Here is a 15198-nt window from a genome sequence, read left to right as displayed (position 1 = left end):
CCATTCCGGAGGTCCACAAATGGGAAGGTTGGCTCTTTGGGGTCGAGATCCTGCCAATAGCCTGACCCCGTCAATGGCCTCTGGGAGGCTCAAAACCATTTTCTAAATTTACTCAAAAAAAAAAAAACAGCAACAAGTTTTTAATTAATTTACAAAATGTTTGTTGTTCTCCTGATTCCCTTTTACAAGGTTTATTTTTTGGTAACGCTTAAAATTTAATTAAAGCTAATAAATATATAATTTTATTGGTTAAAGAATGTTTGCAAATGAATACCATTTGCCAATAACAGTAATTTTTTCAGAAAACATCAACTACTAAATTTAAAAATCAAACATTTTTTTTAGAAAAGAAAAATATACTTTCCTAGCTTAATGATAGTAAATATTAACATTAAAAAATTATTTTTATTTGTATATTTATTACCAAAACAATTTTAATAATGTTTTTTCCCTTTTCTTTTTTTTCAGGTGAGTTTAAAGATCAAATGCATAATTGTTTTATCGTGTAAGTAAGTATGAGATTTAGAGGAAAACAAGAAAGATACTTATATCTAGTAATGTAATCTTATGGTAAATTATTTGTTAAGTTATACAAAATACATTTTAGGTTAAATATATTTTATTACCATTCAAAATATCATAGCATTGTTTAATTTAAAAATAAAAACAATATTTATAGCTTGATTTTCAAGGGGTATAAATTAAAATCGAAGAAACTTTTTTTTGAGTATTAGTTTAACGAAAAAAAACCCATGGCCTATGGTAAGGATAGGCCTAACTCTCTATTAATTTATTCCAAATAATAGAGTAATAAGATTTGCAAAAATATAAAGCGATTTCTCGTGTCTATCCGTGTGTCATTTACCCAAGACTTCCCCGAATCCGCTTGCCAAAAATGTCTTGCAGTTGCGAAACACACCATGTTGCACACATCATCTTGCATGACAACTGCAGTCGGATTTTTGGATTTGCTTCGAGATTTTCCCCAAGATTTTCTCCGCCCCCGCGAACATACTCGTATATCTTTTCATTGTGCTCCCTTCGTCGCTTTCCAAACATTTCTCGTTTTCGCTTCTCCGACTTGACAGTTTGTTTACAATATGTTCCTTGAGGCGAGGTGGTCTCCTCTGTGTCTGGCAGCTCGATGCGGGCTTTTCCCGCTTTTCCCGCTTTCCCAACTCGGTGGCTCTTGTCATCAACGGAGAACTGCCCAATTATGTCTTAAGAAGCAAACGCAAGTGCAGATGTGAACTTTGCCCAGACAGCTGCATCCGCATTTAATTTGATTTTGAATCAATTAAATCTTATCTGGTTTGTAAATTACGGGGAGTAATAACTGGCATTTAGGAAACTGTTTTATTCTGTACCAGAAGTTTATATCTTGTGCGACACGAATACTTCTTTACGAGAGGTTAAGAGGTTTTAAACCTCTTAAAACGGTGTCTAAAAGTATGCTAACAAAAATAAAAAGTCTAAATTGTAACATTCTTTTAGACACCTTTATAAAAAATGTGGTTTCACTAGTCTTCAGAAATACAAATTTCTTTTCAATCAGAATAAATATAAATTAATTAAAAATGTTATTTTCAAATGTAAATTTAAGCGACTGATACGGTATACTTTAGGCATGTTCCATAACCTTTTCCGCTTTGAAATCTCCAATTTTCTAAGCCACAGCCAGAAACAAAGTCGCACCCATTCTGCCCCAACTTTTCCACCCATTGTGACCATTTTAGGGCCATTAGAATTTCTTTGTGGCATCGCGAATTGTTCTCAGCATCGTGGTCGTTGTGTTTTTAAATAATTAATCACTTGGACTGAAAAACCAAAAACGCAGAGCACCCAAAAATATGCACATTATGTGGCCAGAGTCCAAAGAATGGAATATGCTGGATAACAGGATAAAAAGAGATAGATAGGTTGCTACACAGAACGAAACTATAGTTCTTATAAACACAATATCTGTTTTTCAATTCAATTTATAATATAACCAAAATCTCAACATTATAGTCCTGTTGTTACAAGTTTTAACTATTTTTCTAAGTATCTTAAAAAAATAGTTTTTAATTAAAATTTCCTAAGCCAAGAATTTTTTTTATTTATTTTTTTTTTATTTCTAAAAACCATATTTTTAGGGGGCATTTAGGTCCGAGAATAAGTATGAGGATATCCTATTGGATATATTTAGCTTTATATAAATTAAAGTATGGTCGTATTATATAAACTTCCAATAAAACGATCGACCTAATAGTTTTTTTCTCCAATGTAGAGCAATCTGAAAACGGAAAACGAACCGATATAAATTGCATTATAGGCAAATTAATTGTTTTTACCGGCCACAAGAGTTGGTCGCATTAATGGCCAACCCCTAAAGCCCACTACCACCCCCCACCCCTCCTGGCAGCGCACGCACACATTCAAACCGGAGGCCCAAGGACATTAATAAGGCCCAAAGGATGTGGTGACATTAATTGCGCGACGAAGGCCGAGCCATTTTGGATCCAGGGGGTCGGACAGTCATTACATTTCCATATAAATATTTATCGCATGTGATAATGCCCGCCTTGGGTCGCGGGATCGGGTGGGTTTGACAATAGTTTTTCAATTTATGTTGTATATGAAACCGACTACAGGGGTCGCCCGCAAATGAAGGCGGCCTAATTAAATATTATCCCAATTTAATTTAGTCAGAACAATACAGGTCATTTAAAAACTTAGGAATGAAATGAGAGGATCTAACTAAACATTATTTAAATTATAAAATTTAAGAAAAAAATGAATATGCTAATGTTGGTACCAGTGATTTTTTTTATGGTATCAATTAATCTCTATAGTTACTTTCATTGATCAAATTTTTCAATTTTTCATTTTTTATATGGCGAGTGTCCACTGTACTTTGGCATTAAGCCCCGTTAACTGCAATTTGAGCCACATGCTGTCCCTCTTGCACCTGTCTTTCTGTCTCTCTCCCCTTCCAGTGGGGGATGGCTTTGCATGTGTAATTAAGGCGAAATGGTCAAGAAATCATAATTTAAGTAGAGACCAATGTGCGACCCGCACTCTTCTTCCTTTTTGGCTGTTTGGCAACATCTGTCTAAGCAAATAGCACATTCATTACATTAATTAATAATTCTATGGCATTAATTTTGATTTATTTGTCTTCTTCCCTCTCTTTCTGGAATGCCAGGGCCAATTTGTCAACTTGGTCAAATGGAAATGGGAAGCGAATTCCTTCTGGAATGCGTTCCCTCTCTTTTGCTCTTCTTAGTGGAGCCGGTTTCTGCTTCAATTGGGAAAACAAAAACAAAAGCCAAGTCGCAACAGCTGGTCGATCTTTGCCGCTCTCCCCCTCTTCATACTCTTATTCCCGTTCGAGGCCATTCAAAATGTAAGAAAAAAATGTAAAGGAACAGGCCAAAGCAACAATAAAAACAAAGCGAATAACACAACTGAAAATAAGAGGGCAACAAAAGCAACGCCATGAAAACTTTGGCGCAGTTTTGACGATTTGAGCGAAGGGCTCTCCCACAAATCGAGCGAACAAAACGATCGGTGCTCTTTCTCTCTCTCTCCTCGCTTCACTGAATTATCACTGAAAAAATTAAACGTCCCATATATGGTACTTATATGGTGTTTTCTACTCTTGCCACAAATGACAGCAAATATCGATATTGTATCGAAATTGTAAGTGATTTTTAATCAATTCTTTTATAAATATAAAATAAAATAAATGCTTTTTAAATACGTATTAGTCAATACAAACTGCAATTAATCTCAACCTTATTTAGAGTGTACTATTGAGTTTGCGAATAACGAAAGTCAACACTAAGAGAAAGAACAAAAAAAACAAAAGGGAAAACTTGTTCCCACATTTTAGTATGGTAGATTTTGGTAAACAATAAATTTAAGTATTTTAAGCGTACCCAAAAATTACTCATTCGACACCTATGCCAGTAAGAATGTCAAATTAAACTGTAAATCAAAAATTCATATGAGTGATTAACTTCGAAGCCAATGCGGATACCCTAAATTACATATTTTTCAAAAATCTTTTGGTAAACATTTTTGAGAGTATAACTTTCGAATTTTCATAAAAGTTTTCCATAAAACATTGTATTTTGTTAAGCGATTCAGTAATCTTTGTACATTTTAAATTGCAAACATACAATATATTTTATTAAAATTAAATGTGTTATATATAAATCTTATGAATTATTCGTTTGTGAATGTGCACTGTATTTTAAAAAAAGGGGTGGGAGTTGGTGAAGTTACAGCAATCGCGGCCTCGCCCAGATTACCTCCCTCGCCCACTGCCACGCCCCCGCACGTAGCCGCCTCCGTTTTTTGGCCTTCTCGTCTCTCGATGCGTTTGCATGTCGTCTTTAAATAGTCGCCTGCGTTCATTTCAGTATTAGCTCTTGTACACAGAAAGAAAAAGTTATGTGATTCAAAGATCAAGTTCTTTGATATTTTATGTCAATTCTAATCAGAAAAATCTGCTTAAATTTTCGAATCAATATTTTCGGTCACCCAATTCTTACATATACATATTTATTGAGCTAAAAACTCAAAAAATAACTCTAATAACTATAAGAATTTTTTTTCTTTTTTTTTCTATTTTTTTGAGTCAAATTTGTTTTAAAAATTTGAAAATTTCAATATTCTTTTTAAAATAAAATATTACATTGTTCCGACATTATTTCGATCTTTTTGCGATGCTAGTTTCATCCTATATATAGACAAATGTGATATTTTGTCCACATTAAAAGTACATTCTAAATATCCATCAACATGTATCTGGTATATAAAAGTTGTTTTTTTCTTTCCGTGCAGCAGTGGATGTTGTTAATTTGTGTGGCTGTGTGGATGTGGATGTCGCGGTCTGCAATGCAGTTGACCAAAAACAATGCACACTCTTTTATTTTATGGCGGTTTTTCGTGATTTCGATCGCGGCGGCAACAACAAAACAAAAAAAACACATGCGATTTGCGCAATTTACGCGTGAGCGAGTGTGTGTGTGGGCAGCATCCACATTTCCAATGCAGCAAACTCGTTCCACACAAACACACACTTGTTTTTGTTTGTGCAATGCCGCATATGCGCGCTCTCTCTCTCTCTCACTTTTCCGCTCTCGTAGTGCTCTCATCGGCTCGTTTCGCTATCTCTGCTCTCGCGTCGGCAAACTGCTGTTGTTGTTCATTCCGATTGGAATGCTCGAAGGCAACGGTTCGCAATCGCGGCTGCTGGAAAATCGAATAAGAACGCCGACAATGTTGTTTGCCGTTTTCACACGCGCATAATTTCGTATTGCGAATTTTGTTTAGTAAGTGCGCGGCATTTTTTTGCTAGCTGTTTGTGTGTGCGTGTAATTAACCAACATTCAAGTGCTAAAATCGAGAAAAAGAAAAACAACAAAAACATTTGCGATTATTTTATGCTTTACCGTTTTTTTGTTCGTGTGCGTGCCTGTGCTTGTGTGTGTCTCATTTATTTATTTCAATTCTTTGCAAATGCAAACACAAATAATCAAAGAATAACAAAGAACAAGAAAAACAAAGAAGAAAACCGAAAAACAAAATATGTTGCTGTGGCTGTTTCTTCTTCCCCTTTTTGCCGCTGTTTTGTTTGTTTTTATTACTGTGTGTGTTTCTTATTCGGTTTTATCTTTTTGCAAATGAATTTTCGCAATAAATGCAAAATAAGCTTAAAATTTCAAGAGTTTGGAACGAGTTTTCATTGAGTTTAGCAAGGCCTGCAGTTACTTAAATTTGAAATCTATGTCGCACATTGATCTTCGTGGGTGACTCACCCTCTCTTTTTCGCCCCGTTTTCCTCTCTTTCTGACTCAGTCCAAGATTCTTTGGAATTATCGCGATTATTACCAAAAAAAAGTGTAATTTATGCTTTTGAGGGGATTGCCTAATACGGGATTTCAAGTTAACAAACAAAAAAATGGGGGATATTAAGTTTTTAGTTTATGACTTTTGCGGAGTGGTTTAGCATCCCGAGTACTTAAATCTGTAAAAACATTAAAATATGTTGGCTTATAGACAATATCCATAAAATAATTCAACATGTCTATTACATCATTTACTAAATGATTTTTCATCACTTCTTTAATCCAAAATTAATGGAACTCCTCTTATCTAAGCAGTCACATATTTTCATTGAATTTGGATAAAACCTATTTATGTCATCTATAATTATTTTTTCTTCATTATTTTCCTGAATATTTAAACCAATCTCAATCTACAAAATATTAAATCTTACAAATAGTAATGGCCACATTGCAAAAATCTTTAGAACCATCTATTACATTTTATTTCACATAGCTTATTAATGTTATTAAGAACCATACGTACTTACAGAAATGCATTGAAGTTGTTATTCTTATATAAAATACGGTGAAAACTCTTTGTTAATCTCTTTTGTCAGCGGCTTTATCACCTGATTACATATATTTTTGATCAATAAAACGCTTAAATTAAAGTCCCATTACCATGTTCATCCGTTTTTCTCGTTAACTCCAAAGTTTTCTTCAATATTTTGTATAAACTAAAAATACCAGACCCGAACTCTTAAAATTCATATTTGGAGAGCGGTCTGAAAATAACTTGGGGAAATTATAATTCCCTCTGGCTGCACTTTAGTTTCCCCGCTCGCTTTTCCTCAATCCTTTTTGGTTCTCCGCCATTAATGTCATCCGAGACGATCAGCAAATCAATTTAACAACAAATGCGACGACATTTGAGTTTTCCGGGGGAAACAGAAACGCAAGAATGGGCCAAGAAAGTGCTAACATGTGCGGCCCTTGAGATGCGATTCTTCCACCGATCTTCAGCCGCATTCCTATACATATGTACATATGTATGTTTAATGGAGTAGGACTAGGCCACTTGCGGCTAACGTTTATTAACTGTTAACAAAGAAAGCACACACCGAAAAAAAAAAAAAAATTAAATGCAAATTGTTTTTGGCCGTAAAAAGTAAAACTATGTATGAATATTTTTCAATATTCTCGAACTATTTGAATATACATTTGATGCTAGGAAAACACTTATGCAGGATATTTTTACAAATCTCTGTAATAAGTTTGGTAAATTTTAAATGTTTCAAACAAAAAAATGTATCTTTTTTTCGTTCTATTTCCTATAAAAACCAAAAATGACTAAAATGTATACATAGATTTATTTGTTTTGCAAATGAAATCAGGTTCTTAAACTTTTTTTTCGTTTTGTTGAGTGTGGAGTTTCATTAACGTGCATTGTACGCCCGAGTGAATTTTCCATTTTATTTACATATCAAGCGATGGTCAGCAATGGGGTTTTTTGTTTTTCATTGTCATGACAACCACTCGAATGAATTGAGAGAATGACTGTGTAAACGATTCTGCAGCAGAAAATACAATAATTAATTCTTAAATATTCTTAATTTCATCTGTTTCAATTGAAATGAACAAATATAATCAGTGCAAACTGTGAAAATGCCATCGAAGTATCGAAAAATAGTGCAAGAAATTGCATTTTAAACAATATTCGAGTACGAAACTATTTCTACAGTCAACGAACTGTCATAGAGGCCAGAAGAGCGAAAGAGACGGAAGAGCCAGCGAGAGGGAGACAGAGACAGAGCGAGTCTCTTCTCCGCCTCTATAAATTTGCATAGAAAAACACGACACAGAAAGCAGCAACATGTAAGTATTGCAACAACAAAAAAAAATGTTACCAAATGAAAAATTGTTTCGCTACCAACACAAAAACTGCACTCAATAATGAAGATAACAAGATTCCGTATGCTTTTTATTTTAATCTTTCTGGGGGATTTTAGGGGAAGAACTGGCGAATTATCTTCGCTTAAGTATTTTGAAGGCAAATAACTCGATATATTAATTAGTGGGAGTTTTAATAGAAACATATACTCAAGAACCAAAAATAAAGCATTATTTTTTAAATACATTTTACTAAAAAATGCGCTATATTTGATTTAAAAAGAGCAGTCCTGACACAAGCAACTGGGGAAAGAGAATTAAAAGTCTACTATCTTTTAAAATAACCCAAGAAAATTGATAAAGAAATTAATCTTTAATTTATTAATATTTGTAATGACAAAAATTGATAAAGTAATCATGAGTAATTTGTATTAAATTTCATTTTTCTATTAAACAAATTTACAAAGATTATGATAAAGAATAGTATCATATCGACAATATTGTATCTTTACAAATATCATTATTCTTACCCAAATTGATCACAAAATTACACATACTTCTTTTTAAATTTTTAAAATTTCTTTTGATAAGTGGTACGGATGTATCACATAAATATCGGTATTCAAAATCAATATTAAAACGACGTCTAGAACTAAGACATTAAAAGCTTAGCTGTACAATTTTAAAGATACGATGAACTTCCCTATTTGGTAATTGTTATCGAATGTTTGGAGATGGAGACGGTTCAAAGTGCCAGGGCGGTTGACTTAATGACAATTCTCACCCATCGATTTGAACTCGGTCCCCTCCCCATCCTTTGAATTCGTTTCCCCTGCCATGTGCAACAAATATGCCGGCTCTAACTTATCAGTTGACTTGCACTGCGCAAAACACAAACAAACCACAGGGAGGGGGGTTCGTTTTGGTCAGATAGATGGACGAAACACGACGGAACATTTAAGTCACTTACAACTGACCCCCGACATCGACCACCCAATCAAAGTTGCCACCTGAATGCGATAAGAGGAAAACATTTTGTTTGGAAAGTTTTTTGGGGGAAAGGGGGCGGTGGCGGTAGTGAGGGGAGGAAGGCGCCTTAGATATCGACGGTCAATCGATGATGTCCCCCCAAAAACAATAATAAAACGACGATGACAATTTCTTTGTAATTTGTTTGTCTCTTCTCCCAAAGCCGTCGTTTTGCTATCATTATCTACAGAGAGAAAAAATCAATCTATATTAGAAATTTTCAATTCTTACAATTTTGATCTATAAAAAAATTTAAATCAATTTTGAAAAGAGATTGCTACTTTATCTACAGAGAGAAAAAATCATTCTATATTAGAAATTTACAGTTCTTACAATTTTGATCTATAAAAAAAGTTAAATCAATTTTGACAAGACATTAAAGGCTTAAACTAAGAGAATCTGCCCCTGGTAGCAAAAGCCCCAGTTCGAAACCCACCAGCCTAATATTTTTTAATTATACAGTAAATTTATCATATTATACAGTAACATGTTTGAATGTTTCAATATGATATTTTTAACATAGTCCTAAATCATCAAAAGTATTATTTTATTGCATACAATTTTTCTTTTCATATATTGAGTTGAAAAACTAAAAAAAATCGGCCAGCTTTTGGGTACGGAAAATAATTTAAATTACAATAATTCCAATGATAGAAACAGGAAGCGAATGGTGAAAAGTTTTATTTTGTTTATAAAGTTTACAGTGTAAACAATGTGTGTCAATATTATATTTTCGTAACACCACGCCCTCATGAGACAAATTTGAGCTAAGAAAAAAGTTATTAACAAAATTGTGTTCTTATTTCTTTATTGTGTCTGCGCTGGACAAACATTCAAATAGATTTTGAAAAGCAAACTGAGGCCAAATCATGAATTTAGCCGCAGGCAGACTCTAAAGTAAACAACAACAAATAGCAGACTAAACTCCCCACATTTCCCTTCCGCTTTTTCCCTGTTTGTTATCAGCTTCGGGCCAATTTTAACTTTCGTTTTCTCTCTTTTTTTTGCTTTCCCAAGTGCAGAGGGCTGGGCACCTGCCTTATCAACGTCTCCGATTTTGTTGTGCCCCCTACGACCGATTCATAACCCATTTTGGAGTGCCCATTCCCATTCTTACAACCAATCACCGATTACGAAACTCCTCGCTGGTATCTCAATAAGTTTTACGTTGTGTAATTCCCAAAGAATGATTTGGTAATTTCCTTGTGAATTTAAATTGTAACAATCGCCGGACAATTAATTGTTTCAGAAATTGAGGAAAAAAGAAGTGAATTTGTTCGAATTGTTTTTATTAATGGTTCACAATTGTGATTGACAGATTACATAACGGTTATGAAGTCCCAGAAATGTATTAATACAACTTTTTGGATAAACATAAATCTAAAATGTTTTGAAAATATTACCAATGGTTTCGTAAAAACGGTCAATTAATCTTTATATCTTGCTTAATAATTATACATAGTTTTTTTTCAAATCAAAAGAAGTGTTTTAATATTTTCATTAACAGCCAGAAATAGCTGAACGAATAAGAGTTGTTAAAAAAGACAATAAAAACAATTTCTTTGTTTTAAAATCCACAAAAGAACTGTATCGCTTTAATATTCATATTTTCAGCCATAATTTCCAGTTGTAAAAATATATAACAGATACCATGAGAAATAATACTTGCGCAATGTTTACATTTCATTGTTTTTCAGCCAGAAGAAGCTTATAAAACAAGACTTTTAAAAAAATACAATAGAGCGCTGAGATTAATTCATTTTAAAAGTATCTCAAAGCTCATTTAGGCAATTAATTTGATTCGAATACAGTGCTGTGGTCACCGAAGTCCATGAACCTCTTGTAAACAGCGTTAAACTTTATCCCCGAAATCAGACGTTGTATGAAAAATAATTGTGATCTTTAGCTTCTTCTCAATTGAAGCTTGTTGCAAAAAGGCAAGGGCGGGGTTATGACGAGCATCTTAATTCAGTTTTTTGGTCTTTTTCTGGTCTTTTCGCCTCACTTCCGCGTGCTCTTTGTGCGCTGCCTTCGCATCTTCTTTGCTTTTTGTTCAAGATACTTCAGACGTTGACGACGCACTGCAAATTGTGGGTTGTCAGGGGGGCTAAAAAGCTAAAAACCGGGAGAATGGGCGATCCGGAGATTGTAGCTGAAAGGCGGCATCAGACGATGACGAAGTCTCTTCCCCATCTTGAACTCGAGATTCGAGATTGGGCCGCCAGTTTGCGCCGTTGTCGTTGGCAATATTTAATCAAGCCAAGAAGCCAACTGGAAGCAGCCGCCTACAGGGAAAAACAACAGCAGCAAAAACAAAATCAGCGAAAGACAAAGCCAACTTCTTGTTGTTGATGTTATTGATAGTTCGCCATGAGTGGAGCTCGTCTATCTGAGAGATACGCAGATATTCGCAATCTGTGCGTGGGTGACTATCGAAGCACAACCCAAACCCAAACCAAAACCAACACCAAAACCCAAACTCAAACTCAAACCAAAACCCTAGAAATATGTATCTCTTGCACCCCACGTTCAACACAGGTGACCACATAAGTTTATATCATCTACTTTATACAGTTGCGGTCGAAGTAATCGTTACTTAAAAATCCACGAATCAAAGCAAATGTCTAAAGAATATACCTTTTTAAGGAGTAATATATTTAAATACATAGCTGTATTTAATTATATATATATATTAATTTAAATATATGCCATTAAATTATTTAAAAGTGCTATTATTTTAACCCTTTTTGTATTTGGTCAACGTTTTGGCTGACTGCGGTAAATAAATTAAAGCAAAATTACATGAAGGGGAAGTGAAAATATTTATGAAAAAAGTTTGCCATGCAACTTGCTCCGTCTGCTGACAACAGCATTGGATTTTGTGGCCTCGGGTTTCATACACTGTTAAAAACGGTTGACTTCAATCAACTGTATAATCAAAGATTAAAAAACAAGAAATGTTTCGCCAATTTTATTAAATCCTAAAATGTTTATTAAGCTATTAATTTTTTGCATTACTTTAACGATATAGAAAACTGCCCAAAGTTCACTTCCTTTGTCGTTTAAGATTTAAATTAGTTTTTGTGATTTTGATAGCGAATAGAAGAGCGGATGTGTTCGCTTTTTGCAACTCTAAATTGTTTTTTTCTTGTGTCTTTTGAAGCATTTTTAATAAAGTGGATGTCACTCAAACGATAAAATCGAAAATCGTTAAGCTTTGAGTGGATTTTTTATGGAATATCAAACCGCAGTTACTGAAATGCAACTTGTACAACGAGAAACGTTAACTAAACGAGATATGAAAGTTATAGACGTTTAAGATGATTGCAATGAAATTGTGGTCTGCTCTTGACAAGTCACTAAAATGGATTTATTCTTGAAGTATTTTCTTTCGTTGAAGCTAACAAAATGTTGTTGAAAACATTTTATTGAAACACATGCCAGCTGCATTCAACAATTTAATGAACAACCAGACGTAACGATAAAATAAAGAAATATACATCTCAATTTAGATACCGGTTGAGATTTAAGGGTTTCCCAAGACAGATGCTTTGCGCCAAGAGCAACTTTCTATGCCACAAAAGCGGCAGTAAATTTTAGTTAATGATCCTTTTGTGGTTTTCCCTCAGGTAATAGGATAATGAGCTTTCCTCTCCTCGCACCGATTTTCCCCAAAGGAGCGGCAAATGTTAATTTCTTTATGATATTTTCGCCTGGACTAAATGAAGCGCTTAATATCCGACCATGTCGGCAATTACAAGGGTCTGGTAACTTGAGGGCCGCACAAAAATGCTAAATAAAATATAAAAATGGATTATCGGTGGCACTTCGGCTGGCGCAAAATTGAAAGTTAAACTGCAGGAAAATGGTGGGAAAATCACCGAGCAACCGAAATCTCTGCCAAAGAAATGTCAACGAGCGTGAAAGTGACAGGAGAAAGAGGGTGGGGTTTTATTTTATTTTTTTTTTGGTGTTTTGGAGGGGTGTGGCAGCAATCAAAGTTGAAAATTAGGCAATAAAATTAAACGAACGGCAACGAAACCGGGGAACTTAAAGGAGCGGGGGCCGGGATAACCTTTTGCCTTACAATAAACACAAATAAAAGAGCTCGGAGAAAAAAAGGAAAAGCCGAAAACGAAAAGAAATTGCCGCAAATGGTGGAAAAATTGACATGCCACATGGCCAAGTTGAAGTTTGAGCGACGTTGCCGCATTTCTCTTGGCACCCCGATTACAATCCCCCTTCCCACCTCGCCACCCCACCTTACTTTTTGGGGGGAGTGTATTATGTGCTGCAATAAACTATGCCGCAAAACGGGCGAACACTAGACCAGGTTAACTCAACGATTGATTTGCCTGCAACTTGCCTGACAACAGTTGGTTTTGGCCAAGTTTTCGTTGCTTTGTTTTGGCATTTTTATGTGAAAGTGGCATGTCGTGGTGTTTGCCTCATAAATGAAGCCATTAGTTGTTGTCCCACTTAACCAGTCGATAGTGGGTATAAGTGTAGCATAAATAAAATGTATACAAAACATGAAATACTGGGTATTTTCAAGGGTTTGGTGCATGATTTTGACCCTTTTCTTTGTAATTACTCTTCAACTTCATAAGCTGCCCAAATTAATTGCCAAAGTTAATTTATTTACATACTTAAGGCTAGCACTAAAAGTTAAATTAAACTAACTAACCTTGAAATCCGTTTTGTGTGGCGTTTTGGAGGTTTTTTTTTATAGTTTAAAAGGAATAAAATTATAAAAACTAAATTACGATAATAAGACTTTAATTTTGAAGAGCTTTTAGCTTAATATCGGTCATGAACAGATTAATTTGGACTCGAGTTAAGTTAAGCTATAATCAAACATAATAGCTAAACATAATCTTTTCATAAAAATTAATAGCATGTCAAATTAAAAAGTAGCTAAATAAAGAGCTGTCAAATCTGCTTCTGAATTTTGTATGTCTGGCGAATCTATGAATTTTCCTAATTACCAGACTTTCGTTTGCAATTTTCCTGATTGTCAAAGTATGACTCTGTTATTTTCAACTTACCATGTCCTACCGCACTAAATCACCTCAAAATCGCCCTGGGATAGATGCAGTTAGTCGCATTTTCCAAATGACCACAAAATGCTGGGCTGCGTTTGCAATTTCCAACTTTGTTTCTCCGGCGGCTGCTCCAATTTGGTCCGAGAGCTGAGCTCATAATCTGCTAAACGCATCATTACAGTGGATGTGGATGTGGATGTGGATGCTGCCTGTTTGCCCCGGGAGAAATAAAGTATCTGATGGATGCACATGATGGGGCGAAGTGTGGCAGCTGAATTGCGAGGGCGTGTTGCTCATTAAATTTCCGCTCTCTTTGCAAAATGAAGTGGCCAACGATGTGGATGTGGATGTAGATGCCGATGTTCTTGGCTGCTGTTGGTTATGCTCTGCAAACTCATAAAATAACTGTAATTGTCGTACCATCGGTAACAACGTTGCCGCACTTCACTCGGCCACTCGAGCCTCAGTTTTGCCTCAGTTTGGCCTCAGTTTCGCCTCAGTTTCGTCTTCAACTTGTTGCCAGTCACGTTTTGTGTCCGTTTCACCTCGGACAGAAAAATGTCCAAGAAATGAGGAGTGGTGGCGTGGGGTGAAACCCAAAGCTCAATGCCCATGTTCCACCCAGCGAAAAAAACTCATGAAAATCATGGATTTTGAACTATTAATGAAAATGATGGAAATAATGTTTAATAGTAAGATCAGCATGATTGGTATTTTCATATATTATAATCGTACTGGAATGTTATTTATAATTTAACCATCATTGGTATTTTCATATATTAGAATCAATGTTTTGTAAATTTAATTTGGTTGGAAGGGATTTCTGTATCCCACACACAGGAAATCACCTCAATCTCATCAGCCATCATTGTTCTTAATTTTTCGTGTATCGTGCTTGAAAAGTTTTCATATTTTTAATGCTGGAAGTATTTGATGGTTATATTTGTGTTCCATTTTGTCAGAAAAAGCACTGCAGGGACAAAATACCAATAAAATGTTATGAATTTTCTAATTCGTAGCAAGGAATCTAATCATTTTCGTACTGTGCAACACCTGCACCTGCTTCTTTGTTAGGTGGTTCGGTGGTTCGGTGGTTCCTTCTTCTCGCCGTTCCCTTAACTTTACGCCACCACCTGCGGCTAAAAAGTATCTGGGAACGAACACTCACAGACACCAAGGAAAGTACCCAAAGTATACAAAAGCAAATTTTCTGGTTCATTGCAACCATTCAAACTGTAATCAGATACTATCCCCTTTGCCTTCGTTTTTGCCTTCGTTTTTTTTTTTTTTTTTTTTTTTGTGAGTGGGGACGGGCGCATTCCAGCAGAGCAGGTTGCTCAGGTCTTCGACTGCTTCTTTTTTCCTTTTCATTTTTTCAGACGAGTGTGGGTGAGGGATTAACTGGCGATCGATAG

General features: G+C 35.1%; 1 protein-coding gene across 1 annotated transcript in view; it reads left to right on the top strand.

Annotated features, from left to right (window-relative positions):
* Nucleotides 1–5215: 5215 nt before the first annotated feature.
* The window catches only part of LOC108053925 (protein sprint), a 61101-nt gene continuing 51118 nt past the window's right edge, over nt 5216–15198 (top strand). The window contains 2 exon segments of the mRNA XM_044461370.1: nt 5216–5324; nt 7471–7694. The gene's annotated coding sequence lies outside the window, so the exon portion shown is untranslated.

The sequence above is a fragment of the Drosophila rhopaloa genome, unplaced genomic scaffold (assembly GCF_018152115.1).
Source record: "Drosophila rhopaloa isolate 14029-0021.01 unplaced genomic scaffold, ASM1815211v1 contig_3, whole genome shotgun sequence".
NCBI classification, from domain to species: domain Eukaryota; kingdom Metazoa; phylum Arthropoda; class Insecta; order Diptera; family Drosophilidae; genus Drosophila; species Drosophila rhopaloa.
Note: the sequence above shows the minus strand (reverse complement) of the source record. Positions and strands in the feature narration are given on the sequence as shown.